The sequence below is a fragment of the Drosophila yakuba genome, chromosome 2L, assembly GCF_016746365.2.
Source record: "Drosophila yakuba strain Tai18E2 chromosome 2L, Prin_Dyak_Tai18E2_2.1, whole genome shotgun sequence".
Lineage (NCBI taxonomy): Eukaryota > Metazoa > Arthropoda > Insecta > Diptera > Drosophilidae > Drosophila > Drosophila yakuba.
This window is the reverse complement of record NC_052527.2, coordinates 22,656,665-22,674,744: the sequence shown is the minus strand read 5'-3', so window position 1 is coordinate 22,674,744 and position 18,080 is coordinate 22,656,665. Positions and strand designations below refer to the sequence as shown.

General features: G+C 43.8%; 1 protein-coding gene across 7 annotated transcripts in view; it reads right to left on the bottom strand.

The window, feature by feature from the left end:
• Positions 1 to 18,080, bottom strand: part of LOC6539180 (transcription-associated protein 1) — a 175,759-nt gene that overhangs the window by 144,881 nt on the left and 12,798 nt on the right. The gene's annotated exons all lie outside the window — the stretch shown is intronic.

The following is an 18,080-nucleotide window of genomic DNA, read 5'->3' as shown; positions in this document are numbered from 1 at the left end:
AATATGATAGAGCGGCAGCAGCGGCTGTCGCCGAAGTAAATGACGAATCCGACGGTTGTGACCAAGTAAATATTTTAGGGAACGCTTCCGACTGCCGTTCATTGAACGCCAGTTGCATGGGAGGAAATTAAAAATTTTAATAGACACAGGGGCGGCGAAAAACTACATCAAGCCCGTAAAGGAGCTAAAAAATGTGGTGCCGGTCAAATCCCCTTTCACGGTTAGTTCCATCCACGGTTCTAACAGAGTTAAACAGAAATGTTTAATGAACGTTTTCGGGAAAACATTTTTCCTTTTGGACACCTTAACACTTTTTGATGGCATTATTGGTGTTTGGGAACCAGACACCGCGCGAACAAGTCACCCTTTATCTTTGTTTACATTTACATTTGCATTTGTCTGCAGCTGCAGCGGAGCTTATCAGCGGAATCAATGTAATTGTCCGCGAGCTTGCCCAGTACTTTTCCAAACTTCTAACTTCTTCTAACTGTAACTTGTTTACGTCTTGTGCTAGTTTAATCGTATGGCGTGAGTAAAGCCAAAGCTTAAGTCAGTCACATTTTTGATCTACAAGCAAACGTACGCATCGGTGTCAAACGAATTAATATTAAGTGTCGGAAATTAACCAATAAATCAAAATACTGGCGGTTTATTTATGAACATAAAAAATTGGTCCTTCGAGAGCCGGATTACCGGAACTGCGTTTCTTTCGGGCATTTGAGTTTGATTATTGGCCTTTTGGCAAACGGTGATCTAAAGATCCCTACATCGTATAGAATCGTTCCCTACTTTCGACCACCATGCGGAGTGTGATTCAGCAACGGGGCTTCTGCAAAAGCCAAATTACTCGTGCGCATAATAATGCCTTAAAATTTGTTGATGACATTCATTCAGTGCAAACAATAGTTGTCCGCCTGGCGCAACTACAGGAAAATTATTTGCGGTTCGTACGGCTCTCGGAAGAGCTGTATGCATTTAAATCGGAAGCCGATTGGGAGGACCCTGACGAGGATTTTGACGCATATGAGGACAAACATTATGCTACACACGCTATTCTCAGCAATACTTTGGAGGAGTTGAGACGGGATGTCACCTCAAACAGTGTTGATGCCACAGTTCAAGCCGCTGGCACATCCCAGAGAAGTCATGTCGATTTTCAGTTCGAGCGAATTAAACTTCCGACTTTTTCTGGAAATTATGAGGACTGGAAACATTTTTCGGACATGTTTATTGGATCGATTGCTTCCAATTCGAGCCTGACGGATTGCCAACGATTTCATTATTTAAAATCGTACCTTGCCGGAGACGCGCTTGCATTAGTTAAACATATTCCAGTTACTAATGACAACTATCGGGAAGCATGGGATCGGCTGGAACAGCGATATAACAAAAAATCGCTAATTATTCGATCGTTCTTAAACATAAATGCTATAAACATAAGTGCTATAAATTCAAATATCGGCACAGTGCGGAAAATTGCCGATGGTGCAGACGAAGTTATTCGTGGTCTACGAGCTCTTAATTGCGAAGAGAGGGATCCCTGGCTAATCTTCATTTTACTTTCAAAATTGGATAGCGATACCCGCTAAGCCTGGGCTCAGTGCGCAGAATCCGAGGAAAAAGGTGTGACCATCAACCGATTCCTGAAATTTCTCACATCACGCTGCGATACGTTGGAGGCTTTTAACTTAACTCAATCAACCCAAGCTCGACACGCATCCAAGACGGGAAGAGCCGAAGTGCACATCGTGCCAGCAGAATCACCAACTGTTTAAGTGTCCTCAATTCATCGCACTCGACATTGCATCTCGCCGAGACTTCCTCAAATCAAGAAAGCTCTGTTTCAATTGCCTCAGCCTGGCTCATATGGTGGGCAACTGTACATCGAGGCATACTTGTCGGATCTGCCGCCGCAAGCATCATACTTTGGTTCATGGCTCGTCGCAGCCAATTCAAAATGGCAACAACATTGATACGGCAAGTGTTGGCAGCCGCGATCGACCAGCAGTCTCACATGCGGGATCTACAATTGGCCACAATCAACCGCTAGCACAATCGGGCTAAACTGTCGAATTGGTCTCGTTCATTCTCAACTCGCTGACGTCATCACTTCCTGCCCAAGTTATTGACACCTCATCCTCTACGTGGAGGCAAATCTGCGAGCTTCCTTTGGCAGACCCAACGTTCTGCACACCTGGAGCAATCGATGTCATTGTTGGATCGGATCAACTTTGGTCTCTATACACAGGAGATCGGAAACACTTTGGTAACGGCTTTCCTATCGCTCTCAATACTATATTTGGTTGGACTCTTGCAGGCTCTTACTCTGCATTCAATGATTACCCTACTTCTGCGGTTACTTATCACGCGGACCTAGACACGATGGTCCGTTCATTCGTGGAGATGGACAGCATTCAGCCTAACCAGGCTCTCCTGGACGCCAGCGATCCCACAGAGCGTCATTTCGCTGCCACACACAAGCGCTCGACGGACGGGGTGTACGTTGTCGAGTATCCCTTCAAGGAGAAGGCACCGCCTATTGATTCGACCTTGCCACATGCCATCCATCGCTTCTTCTCGCTGGAACGCAAATTTCGTCGGTATCCAGAATTGAAGCAGCAGTACGAAGCCTTCCTGGACGACTACTTGCAACGTGGACATATGGAACAACTGACCTCGGCTCAGGTTGAGGAGTCCCCAGACACCTGCTTCTATTTGCCGCACCACGCTGTCATCAAACTGGACAGTCTGACTACCAAATGTCGTGTAGTTTTTGATGGATCAGGAAAGGACAGCTCTGGAGTATCGCTCAATGACAGACTATCGTTCCCTTCTTTCGACCACCATGCGGAGTGTGATTCAGCAACGGGGCTTCTGCAAAAGCCAAATTACTCGTGCGCATAATAATGCCTTAAAATTTGTTGATGACATTCATTCAGTGCAAACAATAGTTGTCCGCCTGGCGCAACTACAGGAAAATTATTTGCGGTTCGTACGGCTCTCGGAAGAGCTGTATGCATTTAAATCGGAAGCCGATTGGGAGGACCCTGACGAGGATTTTGACGCATATGAGGACAAACATTATGCTACACACGCTATTCTCAGCAATACTTTGGAGGAGTTGAGACGGGATGTCACCTCAAACAGTGTTGATGCCACAGTTCAAGCCGCAGGCACATCCCAGAGAAGTCATGTCGATTTTCAGTTCGAGCGAATTAAACTTCCGACTTTTTCTGGAAATTATGAGGACTGGAAACATTTTTCGGACATGTTTATTGGATCGATTGCTTCCAATTCGAGCCTGACGGATTGCCAACGATTTCATTATTTAAAATCGTACCTTGCCGGAGACGCGCTTGCATTAGTTAAACATATTCCAGTTACTAATGACAACTATCGGGAAGCATGGGATCGGCTGGAACAGCGATATAACAAAAAATCGCTAATTATTCGATCGTTCTTAAACATAAATGCTATAAACATAAGTGCTATAAATTCAAATATCGGCACAGTGCGGAAAATTGCCGATGGTGCAGACGAAGTTATTCGTGGTCTACGAGCTCTTAATTGCGAAGAGAGGGATCCCTGGCTAATCTTCATTTTACTTTCAAAATTGGATAGCGATACCCGCTAAGCCTGGGCTCAGTGCGCAGAATCCGAGGAAAAAGGTGTGACCATCAACCGATTCCTGAAATTTCTCACATCACGCTGCGATACGTTGGAGGCTTTTAACTTAACTCAATCAACCCAAGCTCGACACGCATCCAAGACGGGAAGAGCCGAAGTGCACATCGTGCCAGCAGAATCACCAACTGTTTAAGTGTCCTCAATTCATCGCACCCGACATTGCATCTCGCCGAGACTTCCTCAAATCAAGAAAGCTCTGTTTCAATTGCCTCAGCCTGGCTCATATGGTGGGCAACTGTACATCGAGGCATACTTGTCGGATCTGCCGCCGCAAGCATCATACTTTGGTTCATGGCTCGTCGCAGCCAATTCAAAATGGCAACAACATTGATACGGCAAGTGTTGGCAGCCGCGATCGACCAGCAGTCTCACATGCGGGATCTACAATTGGCCACAATCAACCGCTAGCACAATCGGGCTAAACTGTCGAATTGGTCTCGTTCATTCTCAACTCGCTGACGTCATCACTTCCTGCCCAAGTTATTGACACCTCATCCTCTACGTGGAGGCAAATCTGCGAGCTTCCTTTGGCAGACCCAACGTTCTGCACACCTGGAGCAATCGATGTCATTGTTGGATCGGATCAACTTTGGTCTCTATACACAGGAGATCGGAAACACTTTGGTAACGGCTTTCCTATCGCTCTCAATACTATATTTGGTTGGACTCTTGCAGGCTCTTACTCTGCATTCAATGATTACCCTACTTCTGCGGTTACTTATCACGCGGACCTAGACACGATGGTCCGTTCATTCATGGAGATGGACAGCATTCAGCCTAACCAGGCTCTCCTGGACGCCAGCGATCCCACAGAGCGTCATTTCGCTGCCACACACAAGCGCTCGACGGACGGGGTGTACGTTGTCGAGTATCCCTTCAAGGAGAAGGCACCGCCTATTGATTCGACCTTGCCACATGCCATCAATCGCTTCTTCTCGCTGGAACGCAAATTTCGTCGGTATCCAGAATTGAAGCAGCAGTACGAAGCCTTCCTGGACGACTACTTGCAACGTGGACATATGGAACAACTGACCTCGGCTCAGGTTGAGGAGTCCCCAGACACCTGCTTCTATTTGCCGCACCACGCTGTCATCAAACTGGACAGTCTGACTACCAAATGTCGTGTAGTTTTTGATGGATCAGGAAAGAACAGCTCTGGAGTATCGCTCAATGACAGACTACATATTGGTCCACCGATTCAACGCGATCTTCTTGGCGTTTGTCTACGCTTCCGGCAGCACCAATATGTTTTATGCGCAGATGTCGAAAAGATGTTTCGAGGCATTAAAATCTTTAAGCCACACACCAGTTATCAGCGCATTGTTTGGCGCAAGACTGAGAATGAACCTCTGCTTCATTTTCGCCTGCTGACGGTTACCTACGGATTGGCACCGTCACCATTTCTGGCTGTTCGAGTTCTAAAGCAACTTGCCGACGATCATGGCCATGAATACCCTGCAGCAGCTCACGCTCTTCTGCACGATGCCTATGTGGACGATATCCCTACAGGCGCCAATACATTCAAGGAGCTTATGATTCTCAAGGATGAACTTATAGCCCTCTTGGATAAGGGAAAATTCAAGCTACGCAAATGGAGTTCTAATAGTTGGCGTCTTCTGAAATCATTACCAGAGGAAGATAGATGTTTTGAACCTATCCAGCTCCTCAACAAATCAGCTGCGGATTCACCTGTCAAAGTTCTTGGTATCCAATGGAACCCTGGGAAGGACGTTCTGTATCTCAACCTAAAGGGATGCAATGCGACCATTTCTCCGACGAAAAGAGAACTCTTGTCTCAGCTATCAAGAATTTATGATCCGCTTGGACTGGTAGCGCCGGTCACAGTTCTACTCAAGCTAATCTTCCAAGAAAGCTGGACAAGTGTCCTGCAGTGGGACGACCCCATTCCTGAAAGTCTACGTACGCGCTGGAGAGCCTTAGTAGAGGATTTGCCAGCACTTTCGCAATGCCAAGTACCACGGTATATTGGGTCACCATTTCGAGATGTTCAACTACACGGATTCGCAGACGCATCCTCGCACGCCTACGGTGCGGTAGTTTACGCTCGAGTTGCAGTTGGATGCAGCTTTCAAGTAACTCTAGTTGCCGCCAAAACACGGGTGGCCCCGATCAAGCCCGTATCAATTTGGAGCTAAACGCTGCGTTACTTCTATCTCGATTGCTGTCTATTGTCAAAGCATCACTAACAATTCCTCTTTTCAGCACGAGCTGCTGGACAGATTCAGAAATTGTGCTACACTGGCTTTCAGCTCCCCCTCGACGGTGGAACACCTACGTCTGCAACCGAACTTCTGAGATATTGAGCGACTTTCCCCGTAGCTGCTGGAACCATGTTCGCACGGAAGACAATCCTGCTGATTGTGCTTCCCGAGGACTTCATCCGTCAAAGCTTCTGGAGCATCGACTGTGGTGGAAAGGTCCGTCCTGGCTGGCCACACCCACCTCTGAGTGGCCACCTTCTACAAGCAAGTTCAGCGAATCTTCAAGTTTCGATGTCAACACCGAAGAACGAGCCAAAAAGCCCACGACTCTACATAACTTTCCTGATGAAAGTATACACGAGTTACTCATCCACAAATTCTCAACCTGGACGCGTCTTATAAGGGTATCTAGCTACTGTCATCGCTTTATTCACACTCTTCGATCTCATCATAGGAATTCGGCAACATTCCTTACGTCTGAAGAGTTACTGGACGCACAGCGCCGACTTATTCGACATGTGCAACAAAAATCCTTTGCCAGAGAATATGCGCAGCTAGAGAATCGATGCCAGCTTAACGCTAAATCGCATCTTATCCGGTTTTCTCCGTTTCTGGATGATTATGGAGTAATGCGAGTCGGTGGGAGAATCGAGCAATCTACACTCAACTACAACGCCAAGCACCCGATTTTGATACCTAAAGATACACCACTAGCTGGACTGCTGGTTCGACATTTTCATGTCTCCTATCTGCACACTGGAGTTGATGCAACGTTCACCAATCTTCGTCAGCAGTACTGGATTCTGGGAGCCCGCAATCTCGTCAGAAAGGCAGTCTTCCAATGCAAATCCTGTTTTCTTCAACGAAAGGGCACAAGCAACCAGATCATGGGAGAGCTACCAATTCCTCGAGTTCAAGCTAGCCGCTGCTGCAGGGCTGGACTAGGCTGGACCGATCGCAATCAAGGAATCAAACGGAAGAACTCCACGCATCGGAAAGGCATGGTTTTCTATTTTCGTGTGCCTCACTACAAAGGCACTTCACATCGAGGTTGTTAGTGAGCTAACTACACAGGCTTTCATCGCAGCCTTTCAACGATTCATTGCCCGCCGAGCGAAGCCTACTGACCTGTATTCGGACAACGGAACTACAATTCATGGAGGCAAGCGAACTTTGGATGACATGAGACGTCTGGCCATTCAACAAGCCAAAGATGAGGAACTAGCAGGATTCTTTGCCAATGAAGGGATTTTGTGGCACTTTATACCCCCGTCTGCTCCCCATTTTGGAGGGATGTGGGAAGCTGGAGTTCGCTCAATTAAACTCCATATGAAACGGATACTTGGATCAAAGGCTTTAACGTTTGAGGAGCTCTCTACTGTCCTGACCCAAATTGAAGCTATCCTGAACTCACGCCCGCTGTGCCCAACTGGGGATAATTCTTTGGATCCACTGACGCCTGCTCATTTTTTGACTGGATCTCCGTATACTGCATTGCCTGAACCCTGTCGTCTGGATATGCAAGTCAATCGATTGGAGAGGTGGAACCAGCTGCAAGCCATGGTTCAAGGCTTTTGGAAAAGGTGGCATATGGAATACCTGACATCTCTTCATGAGCGGACAAAGTGGCATCTGGAAACCGAGAATCTGAAGATCGACACACTGGTAGTACTCAAGGAGCCCAATCTACCGCCCTCTAAATGGATTCTTGGCCGCATCACCGCAGTGCACGCAGGAATCGACAACAAGGTCCGAGTCGTTACAGTAAAGACTGCTCACGGATTATACAAACGCCCAATTGCCAAAATCGCTGTACTGCCTCTCTGCTGAACAACCGTTCAGGGGGGCCGGTATGTTTGGGAACGAGACACCGCGCGAAGTGCGCGTCACTTTTATCTTTGTTTACATTTACATTTGCATTTGTCTGCAGCTGCAGCGGAGCTTATCAGCGGAATCAATGTAATTGTTCGCGAGCTTGCCCAGTACTTTTCCAAACTTCTAACTTCTTCTAACTGTAACTTGTTTACGTCTTGTGCTAGTTTAATCGTATGGCGTGAGTACAGCCAAAGCTTAAGTCAGTACATTTTTGATCTACAAGCAAACGTACGCATCGGTGTCGAACGAATTAATATTAAGTGACGGAAATTAACCAATAAATCAAAATAAACAGTACCACTGGTGGTTTATTCATGAACAATTGGTTTTGATTTTCTAGCAAAACTAGACACAGAGAAAGGCACAATCAACTATGGTTCTGTTGTTGAAGAGCTACAGCATCATAGGTGCGACGATGTTAATTTCACTAACGTGAATGACATCTGTAAAAAACGAATTTAGAACCATGATCGCAAACAGATCTAAGCCATTTTCAGGCTCTAACGAGGCACTTCCGTTTAATACTTCTGTTGTTGAAACAATTCGCACAAGCGATGATAAGCCGGTATATTTCAAATAATACCCGCACCCCATAAGTGTATCTGAGTTTGTTAAGCGAGAAATCGCAGACTTACTGCAGAAACGCATTTTTAGAACCTCAAGGTCACCGTACAACAATCCAACATGGGTTGTTGACAAAAAAGGCCATGATGAACTGGGGAACAAAAATAAGAGTTTGGTCATAGACTTTAGGAAACTTTACGAAAAAACCATCGCTGATAAGTAACCAATGCCAAACATCCCCATGATACTGGCAAACTTAGTACTTCACAATGTTAGATTTGAAGTCCGGCTACCATCAGATATACTTGGCCGAACATGACCGTGAAAAGACCTCCTTTTCAGTGATCGGCGGAAAGTATGAATTTTGTCGATTACCGTTTGGGTTGAAGACTGCGGGAAGCATCTTCCGAAGAGCGATCGACGACGTCTTACGGGAACAGATTGGCAAATCATGCTATGTTTACGTAGATGACGTCATTATTTTTTCTGAAAATGAAAACGACCATGTCAAGCACATAGATTGGGTCTTAAAAAGCCTGTGTGATGCCAAGATGAAAGTATCCAACGAGAAGACGCACTTTTTTAAGCAAAGCGTTGAGTATCTTGGATTTATTGTCACCGATGGAGGTGCAAAAACCGACCCAGAAAAGGTAAAGGCCATAAAGGAATACTCAGAGCCTACAAATTTGTATGAGCTAAAGTCATTTTTGGGTCTAGCCAGTTATTACCGTTGCTTCGTTAAAAACTTTTCGGTGATCGCGAGGCCAAGCTTGATGAAAGGAGAAAATGGCTCCATCAGCAAGGACATGTCCAGGAAGACTCCCATCGAGTTCGGTGATTTGCAGAGAGATGCATTCGAGAGGCTGAGAAATGTCTTGGCTTCTGAGGATGTAATTCTCAGATACCCTAATTTCAGGAAGCCATTCGATCTAACGACGGATGCTTCCGCGAACGTTTCGGTGCAGTCCTATCGCAAGATAAAAGACCCATCACTATGATCTCTAGGACCCATAAAGAAAGTGCGTTACACTAAGCCACGAATGAAAGAGAATTGTTGGCCATAGTGTTGGCCCTAGGCAAGTTACAACACTACCTGTATGGCACACGCGATATTAACATTTATACGGACCATCAACCGTTGACATTCGCGGTATCCGATCGAAATCCAAATCCGAAAATAAAAGATGGAAAGCGTATATTGATGATCGTAACGCAAAAATCCACTACAAACCGGGAAAAGACGGACGCTCTTTCCAGGCAGAACATTAATGCCTTACAAAGTGAGCCTCCGTCAGACGCTGCGACTTTTTTTTTTTAATTTCTTTTATTCCTCTCGGGAACTTAGGGCTGTCTGTTTTGCACTTGTCCATGTGGTGTTTATTTGGCAAGTTCTTGTTGAGCGGTTCTTCTTCTTCATGTTGCTCTTGGCCTTCATACCGTCCTGCTTCCTTGGGGGTTCCAGTCCAGTGCCATCCTTACTATGCTACTAGGGTTTCTCCTGAGAGCGTACCCTATCCACATCCATTTCATTTTCCTTATTTGGGTGTGTATCGGGGGCTCGCTCGTAACGCGCCACAGCTCTGTGTTGGCTATTTTGTTTGGCCAGAATACGCCACATATGATTCTCAGGCATATGTTGCTGAAAACCTGCAGTTTCTGCGTTATTTTTTTCGTTGCGAGCCATGTCTCACTTCCGTATAGCAGTATGGATTTTACACACGCATTGTTGATCCTGAGTTTGTTCGTCGGCCGATTTGTCGGTCTCTCCATATGCGGTATAATCTCCCAAATGCTGAGCGGGCTTTGCCAAGACGGCTGGAGACATCATCATCCACTCCACCACTGTTGGATATGATGGTGCCTTGGCTGGAGTGGTTGAATCGCATAGCTTTTGTTTTCGCTATGTTTATCTCGAGCCCTACGCTGCTGGCTATCCTGACGAGGTCGTCACTTTTGCGAACTGTCACTGACCTACACGGTCGAAGCGACAGACCAACCAGTGAACTGCTTCAGAAATCAAATTGTTGTAGAAGAAGCACGTTTCCGACTAAAGCGAAGCTTGGTATTGTTACGTAGTTAAACTCGCCACTTAATCAATTTCGCAGACAAAAGCACCATTTTGGAAATGCTAAAGGAGGTCTTGAGCCCCGATGTCGTGAATGCGATACACTGGGTAGATACCCACCCTTGCTCATTTCCCGGCTACGCAGTTTCGATACTGTAAAAATATTGTAATAGATGTTACCAATCGAAGTGAGCAGTTGGAGAACGACAGAACACAATCATGCACACAGGGCAGCTCAGGAGGATACAAAGCAAATCCTCCGCGATTACTATTTCCCCTAAATGAGCAGCCTAGCAAAGGAAGTGGTTGCAAATTGCAAAATATGCACCAAAGCCAAATATGACAGGCACCCTAAGTAACAGGAGCTCGGGGAAACACCCATACCTAGCTAACCCGGGGAAATGTTGCACATTGATATCTTCTCCACCGATAAGAAGCAATTCTTAACGTGCGTTGACAAGTTCTCAAAGTTTGCAATAGTGCAACCAGTGCTGTCCAGAACAATAGTGGACATCACAGGGCCCCTACTTCAACTCGTAAATTTCCTCCCCAAAATCAAGACAATATATTGCGACAACGAGGCCGCCTTCAATTCGGAAACTATTACCTCGTTACTTAAGAACAGCTACCACATTGACATTGTCAACGCGGCCCGCTTCATAGCTCGTCAAACGGTCAGGTGGAACGATTCCACAGCACCTTGTCAGAAATCGCCAGGTGCCTTAAACTAGACATGAAAATCAGCGATACGACAGAATTAATCTTGAGGGCAACGATAGAATATAATAAGACCCTACATTCTGTCATTCAGGAGAAACCGGTCGAGATCCTCCACTCGGGTTCCGATGATCGCTGCCTACGCATTAAAGACAAGCTGATAAAGGCCCAGAAAAACAATATCGAAAGATACAACCCAGCTAGGCAAAACCGTGTTTTTGAGGTAGGAGATGAGGTTTTTGTCAAAAACAATAAAAGGCTAGGAAACAAACTTACCCCATTGTGCACAGAAGAAACAGTGCAGGCAGACCTGGGAACGTCTGTTCTCATTAAGGGGAGGGTGGTCCATAAGGACAACCTCAAATAAATATTCCCACTTTTATTTGCTTACACCATATTTCTAGATAGTAAGCCAGATTTTAGAAAATACGCCGTGGCTTCATTCTACGTTTGGATTGTAGGTTCGCCTTCATAACGCTCATCACCCTGGCAGTGACAAATGCACGGATTACCGACTTCTCTCACGCCAAATACATTCCCGTCATAGATGGTGATGTATTGGTGTTTGAACAACGTGACTGCTTGAGGCACTCGAGCAACATATCCGACTTTATTAGCATGGTAGATGAGACAGCGAAATTGTCCGAGTCTTTTCCACAGTCGCATATGCGCTAATTGTTAGATGTTGATATAGATCATCTCAGAAACTTGTCCGTTCTAAAAATACACTACCGAATTGCGAGAAGTTTAGACTTCTTGGGTACAGCTCTAGAGGTAGTCGCAGGTACCCCGGACGCCTCAGATTTCCTAAAATTCGGAATGACAGAAGCCCAGCTAGTGGACTCAAACTCCAGGCAGATTAACATAAACTCCGAAACTCAGAAGCAGATAAACAGACTGACCGACACCATTAACAAAATTATTAAAGCCCGAAATAACGATTTGGCTGACACCCCGCACCTGTACGAGGCACTACTAGCGAGGAATAGAATGCTGACAACACAGATATAAAATGTAATTCTCACTGTAACATTGGCTAAGGCTAACATAATAAATTCCACTATCCTTGATCATGCCGATCTGAAATCACTAATTGAACAAGACACCCCAATAGTTAGTTTATTGAATCCTCTTAAGCCTCTAAAATTAGGGTTCTTCAGTCCGATAACATTATCCATATACTAATAGCCTATCCTAGAGTCAGGGTCAGATGTAAAAAAGTCCTCGTTTACCCAGTATCACATCATCAAGTAATCCTACGACTCGACGAAGACACCTTGGCAGAATGTGAAGAAGACACCTTTTCGGTCACCGAGTGCCTGGAGACCACGCACAACACCTTCTGCGAACGATCTCGACGCGAAACTTGGGCTCGCTCGCTCCATGCGGGAAACACAGCCCAGTGCCACACTTAACCCAGCCACCTGAGGGCAGTAATGCCTATAGATGACGGCATCGTTATTATTAACGAGGCGACAACCCGCATCAGCACAGAAGGCGGCCCAGAGGTGCTCGTCAAAGAAACGCAGCTGATAACCTTCGAACGGTCAGCTACCATCAACGGAACGGAGTTCGTAAATCTCCGAAAATCAATAGACAAGCAGCCTTGTGTAGTAAGATCACCACTACTTAACATCGTCGGCCACGACCCGGTACTGAGCATGCCCAGGCTACACCGCATGAACAACGACAATCTGCGCTTTATCCAAGGGTTTAAGGGCGAGGTTGACGCCGCGGGCTCCCCTAAACTTTGGTTCGTGGCTGGAGTAATCCTGAACGTTGGTCTGATTAGTTCACTCATCCTTTTTTTGGCATTAAATCCGTCGAAATACAACAAACCATCGATAAGCTTCATATAACCGAGGACGGTCATGATTTGAGGGGGGGAGTAGTTAACAACTGATAGAGCTACCAAATATTTATGTCAGCAGCTATATAGTTTACATTTATAAATACCCTAGCAACTAAGTAGCTTCAGATAAAAAATGCTGATGCGCCCCAACTGAGTTCAGGGCTCCGCGCTAAGAACCGAAATGTGCTGCATAAATGCTGAGTCGGCTTGCCGGCCATAAGCTTATGGCGTGATGCATTGGAGCTAGGGTAAATTCCTATTTTCCATATTCTTTGTATTTAGTTCTAAGCGAGCACTTTAGAAATAAAGACACAGCTACTCCGGCGACTTGCCGGAGTTTGATATAATTTATCCACGCTGAGCCCGAAGGCCAGTGTCCAGCAAAGGGGGCAAAGTCACGCCCTCCACCGTAATCTACGTAAGAAGACATTCCGCCTGGGTAACACCAGGACCAGGGAATCAACCATCTTCGTGAAATCTATCTACCGGGACCATCCGTAAAGGAGGAATACTGGAGCATAGGATCAAAATAATTTACATACATGCATTAGCGAATTTCTTAGACGTATAAAACGAAAAAGGGTTTTTAAATAGAACAATCAAATGTGACAAATGTACATATGTATGTATGTACATATACAAACACGTGAGAAAACATTTTTAACTAAGAAAGTGCATCACAAAAGCAAGAAAATACCCGCCAAGATTAAGAGTCGGTGGCCTACGCACGTGTTTGCTTGCACACATACCCTTCAGTACCAAAATTCCTCGCCCGTATTTTTCCTCGCGAGATTTCGAACAAACAAAAACAATTCTAACAGGCCTTTTATAGCAAAGTTTCAAACAACGAAGTCAAGCCAAATTATGTCGTGGCTCTGCCGCTGCCTATGTTCGAAGTTCATATTTGTTGTTTTTTTTTCGAGGTAGTTCAGAGCAGTGACCGAAAATGAGAGTAGGAGGAGACAAATTCAGAGTAAAGAAAAAAACGCCATGTATAGACTTCTGAATACCGTTCTAATAATTTTTAGGATATTTTTTTTTATTTTTATGTGTATGTTTAATTTAAATAAGTTGATTTAAGGATTTTAAATTATGTATTTCGCCCATGTTTTGCCCATATAAAACCGGTAAGTAGTGTTTCGCATTGATAAATTAGCAAAGCTAATTATAACTAATAACAACATTTCTATTAACTTATTGTTATATATGTCTTTCTTCTTTTTGTAGATGCCCAGGATCTTTTATTTGTAATTTGGTTCGACTGTGCGTTTCGTGATGCGATTAACTTGCGTAAACAACTATAAGCGCCAAATTAACCAGAAGGTGTCTTCATTACTCCGAGAGATCAACTCTTTAACCCTTCATCATCGTTCATGGATCTTCAGATACGAAACTAGGCGGTTTTTATGTATCAAAGTAATTAATTAAAATAAACAATTTAAAAATTGAGTTAATTCGACACCGAACCCTTACATATTCTTTAAAAAAAAACACTCGTTCGCATTAAATATGATTAGCTGTAAGAACTTTAGAAAAAAGTAACAAATTAATTTTTAAGAAAAAGTTATGGAAGTTTTTATGTATATATGTACTGTTCAGACGAACATGAATAAAAGGATTTACATAAAAAATGTATGTACAGTTAGTGAAACGCTGCAGCAATGCCTTATCTAAAAATAAACAACGCCTGAGCGTTAGGATATAGATATCTGGGATAAACAACGAACTCCTGCGTGGGTTTCATCCCTTAAATAAAGATGCAAGCGGTCAGGAAGCATTTCCTTGAAGATAAGGAATTTCGTGCAGTGGAAAATTCCTGCACTTAAGACAGTTTCTCACATCTGGGGAACAGATGGCCACTGCGTTGGACTAGTTAGAGATAAGATTAGAATATTGAAATATTATGTTAGCTATCTAAGCTAGGACTTAGAAAATAAAGATTCAGTTTAAAATTATCAACTCACAAGTAAAGTCTTCTTATTTGGATCTTTACATGTACTATATATATATATATAAAACAAGAGAGAACGCTATAGTCGAGTTCCCCGACTATCTGATACTCGTTAGTGAGCTAGTGGAAGTGCGAAGGAGAGTCTTCGACACTGACAGTTTTTGGCGGTTTGTGGGCGTTGGAGTGGGCGTGGCAACAAGTTGTTTGGGAAATCGATAGAAATATAAAAAACTAATACAAAAGTGAAAAATCTATAGAAAGAAAGACTAGTACAAAAGTGAAAAATCGATAGAAGTATAAAAGACAAATATAAAAATGAAAAAATATGAAGCTCAAAGAAGCTGGGTCCGCCAAAATCGAATTTTTGAAATTTGAAAGGTGGAATCGTTTGACCATCGTTTGACCATGTTTGACCACCAATTACTTTTTTTTGACCACGTGCAGTTTTGAAGATATGGAATTTCGAAAATTTTCGAAAATTTTCGAACTTCAAATAGTTGACTTTTTTGAACTTTTTTTTTTTAAATCGCAATAACTTCGTTTGACCACGTTTGACCACCCTTTAGAATTTTGAAAAAACTTTTAGTTTGGAAAATATAAGCACTTAAGCAATTAAGCATTTTTCATACCTCAAAACTAAATATTTTCAAACAAAATCGTTTGACCATCCTTTAAAAATGCTTTTTATCGTTTGACCACCCTTTAAAAATTTTTTTTTTCATTTGCTTACCCTTAAAAAAAAATATTTGCTGAGTGATTTTTGCCTAAACAATAATTGTGTACAAGAATCAAAAACTGAAGGCAGTGAACATTAAAGCCAAATAACGGAAGCTTCCGCTAATTGTTCTTTGCGTTCATCTTCCTGCTTGAAGCGAATTTGGTGTTGTTGCTGTTGCCATGGCTGCTGAAAATTCTAGAAAAGTTACCGCTGATGCAGACAGGCTACATTTTTAAAGCACATGGCGACTGCAATATATAATAGAGTGAAACGATTATCAGATTCTTAATCAAGTTCTACGTTAACTTCTTTTGACGATTACGCTCTTCATGTGCGGTTCGAGCTGATCGATGAGTTGCAAAAAACATTTCGGAAAAAAAAAAATTGAAAGCGATTTGAGTGAGAAATTAAATGATGTTCTCGTAACGCTTAAATCCTCAGTTCGTAGGGAGATTTCAAAGCGCGCTTCACAAATCCATTCCCACTCAACCTTTGTTTTCCGCATTTCTCCTTGTGATCGTGGCCATCGGCAGCGTTCACTCCGGAGTAGGGTACCATCGCTGCCCCCTCTTAAGCTTCCAAAATTCGCTGGAGGCTATTCTAACTGGCCGCACTTTTATTTTGTGTTTACGACGATAATAGATAGTGACCTTGACCTTACAACCACTGAGAAGCTATAGCATCTACGATCCTGTCTGAGGGACAAGGCTTTGGAAACCATCGCTGATTGGAAATTGAAGAGGGCAACTATGCTATTGCTTTGGAATTGTTACAAACATATGTGCTAATCGGCGTTTGACAGGCGCATGACACTAAGATTTTTCGGCTAAGGGCAGTACAGACTGGTTCGGTTTCAATGCTTCGTGAGCTTTCGAATTAATTTAACGTTCATACTCGTGCGCAACATAAAATGCATCGATGGATGCATTATTGCCCAAGTACTTGTCCAGAAGCTGGATCCGGCGAGTCAGGCGAAAAGGGAGGAGCATTTAGAGGATCCAGTCTTCAAAAACGTAGTTACTACGTGGGAATCAATGGCATCGTTTCTGGAGCAGCGATGCAGGACGCAGGAAAACATTGAGTTCGCCATGGCAAGCTATGCGCCAGGCAATCAGGTGGGAAGCAACAGAGCATCTGACTTGCTTGGGCAGTTCTCTTGCTAAAAGTGTCAGCCCTTCGACCTGTTTGTTCTGCAATGATTCTGGCCACTCAATAAATTGTTGCCAGAGCTTTAAAAACCTGACCCCAGCTAATTGATTCAAAGAAGAAAAAAATACTTCCACTTTGCATAAAATGCCTCAAGACTGGGCATCAACTGAAGCAGTGCCTGCTTCACCTGATAATTTCGGCCTCGCCTTCACCCCATAAAAGATCACAGCCGGAAGAAACGCTTGCTTCTGACTCACATTATGCCGTAGAACCCTCTGCATGACCTGGAACGCCTGCTGCTCTTTATGCACAGGATTTTGCTAAAGATGCTGTGCTCCTAGCCACCGCCGTTCGGGAAGCTTTGTTCCTTCCGTTTTCTGCCTGAATCTGGATCTCAACTTACCTCCCGATTCGCAAATCAGCTTAATCTTGAGAAAAAAAATCTGGCAAAATCGCCAGATTGTGATACTGGAATAGGCTATTCTAGTTTTGGTACAGATGGTTTGTCAGTAAACATTTCAATTTCTAACTACTCGGCTTACATCACAGCTGTTATAGCCTTCAATATTATTGAATGACATTGACATTTGCAACTGGTACATTCTCAAAAATCTTAATCTCTTGGACACAGAGTTTCATCGTTGTCAACTTTTTCACGCTGAATTTAGCTTTCACCCTTAGCTTCACCCTCTGTTGACCAAGATTGTCTTCGTCGAGAAGTCTTCGGTGGAGTCAGTGACTAAAATCCAAAACCCCTAAATTTGTTATTTGTAAACATGTCAACTTTGGGGACACAGTTTAACAGCATTCTTTGTTATACATGTAGTTCAGCTGCAAAAGCATAGAAGCTCTCCCCTCTTGAGCTCACTCTCTTTTTTATTACTCTCTCACCTACACCTTTGGCTTAGCGTTCTACTGTTCGCTCTGTAATTAAGTCGTTCTGCAATCAATTCTCTCGTTTCGTACCCTGAGCATGCAATTTCTCGAAGAAAAATAAGTTAAATCGCAATTTGCAAAAAAGACTAATATTATTATACCGACGAAGTCGCAATCTTAGGTACGGATAAGAATGGCATAGGTGAACGCGAGGGATAAACTTGCACTTTTCGAAGCGGTTAGTCGACTGGGTTGGATGAACAGACAAACATGGACCAAGCTACTCAGCTATTTAATATGACGGAATATATTCCTTTTACTTGACAATAAGTTTTCAACGATTATAACAGTACATCTTTCTGCTGTACGAGTTCGAGCTATAATTAAGTGGAAATTAAATAAAA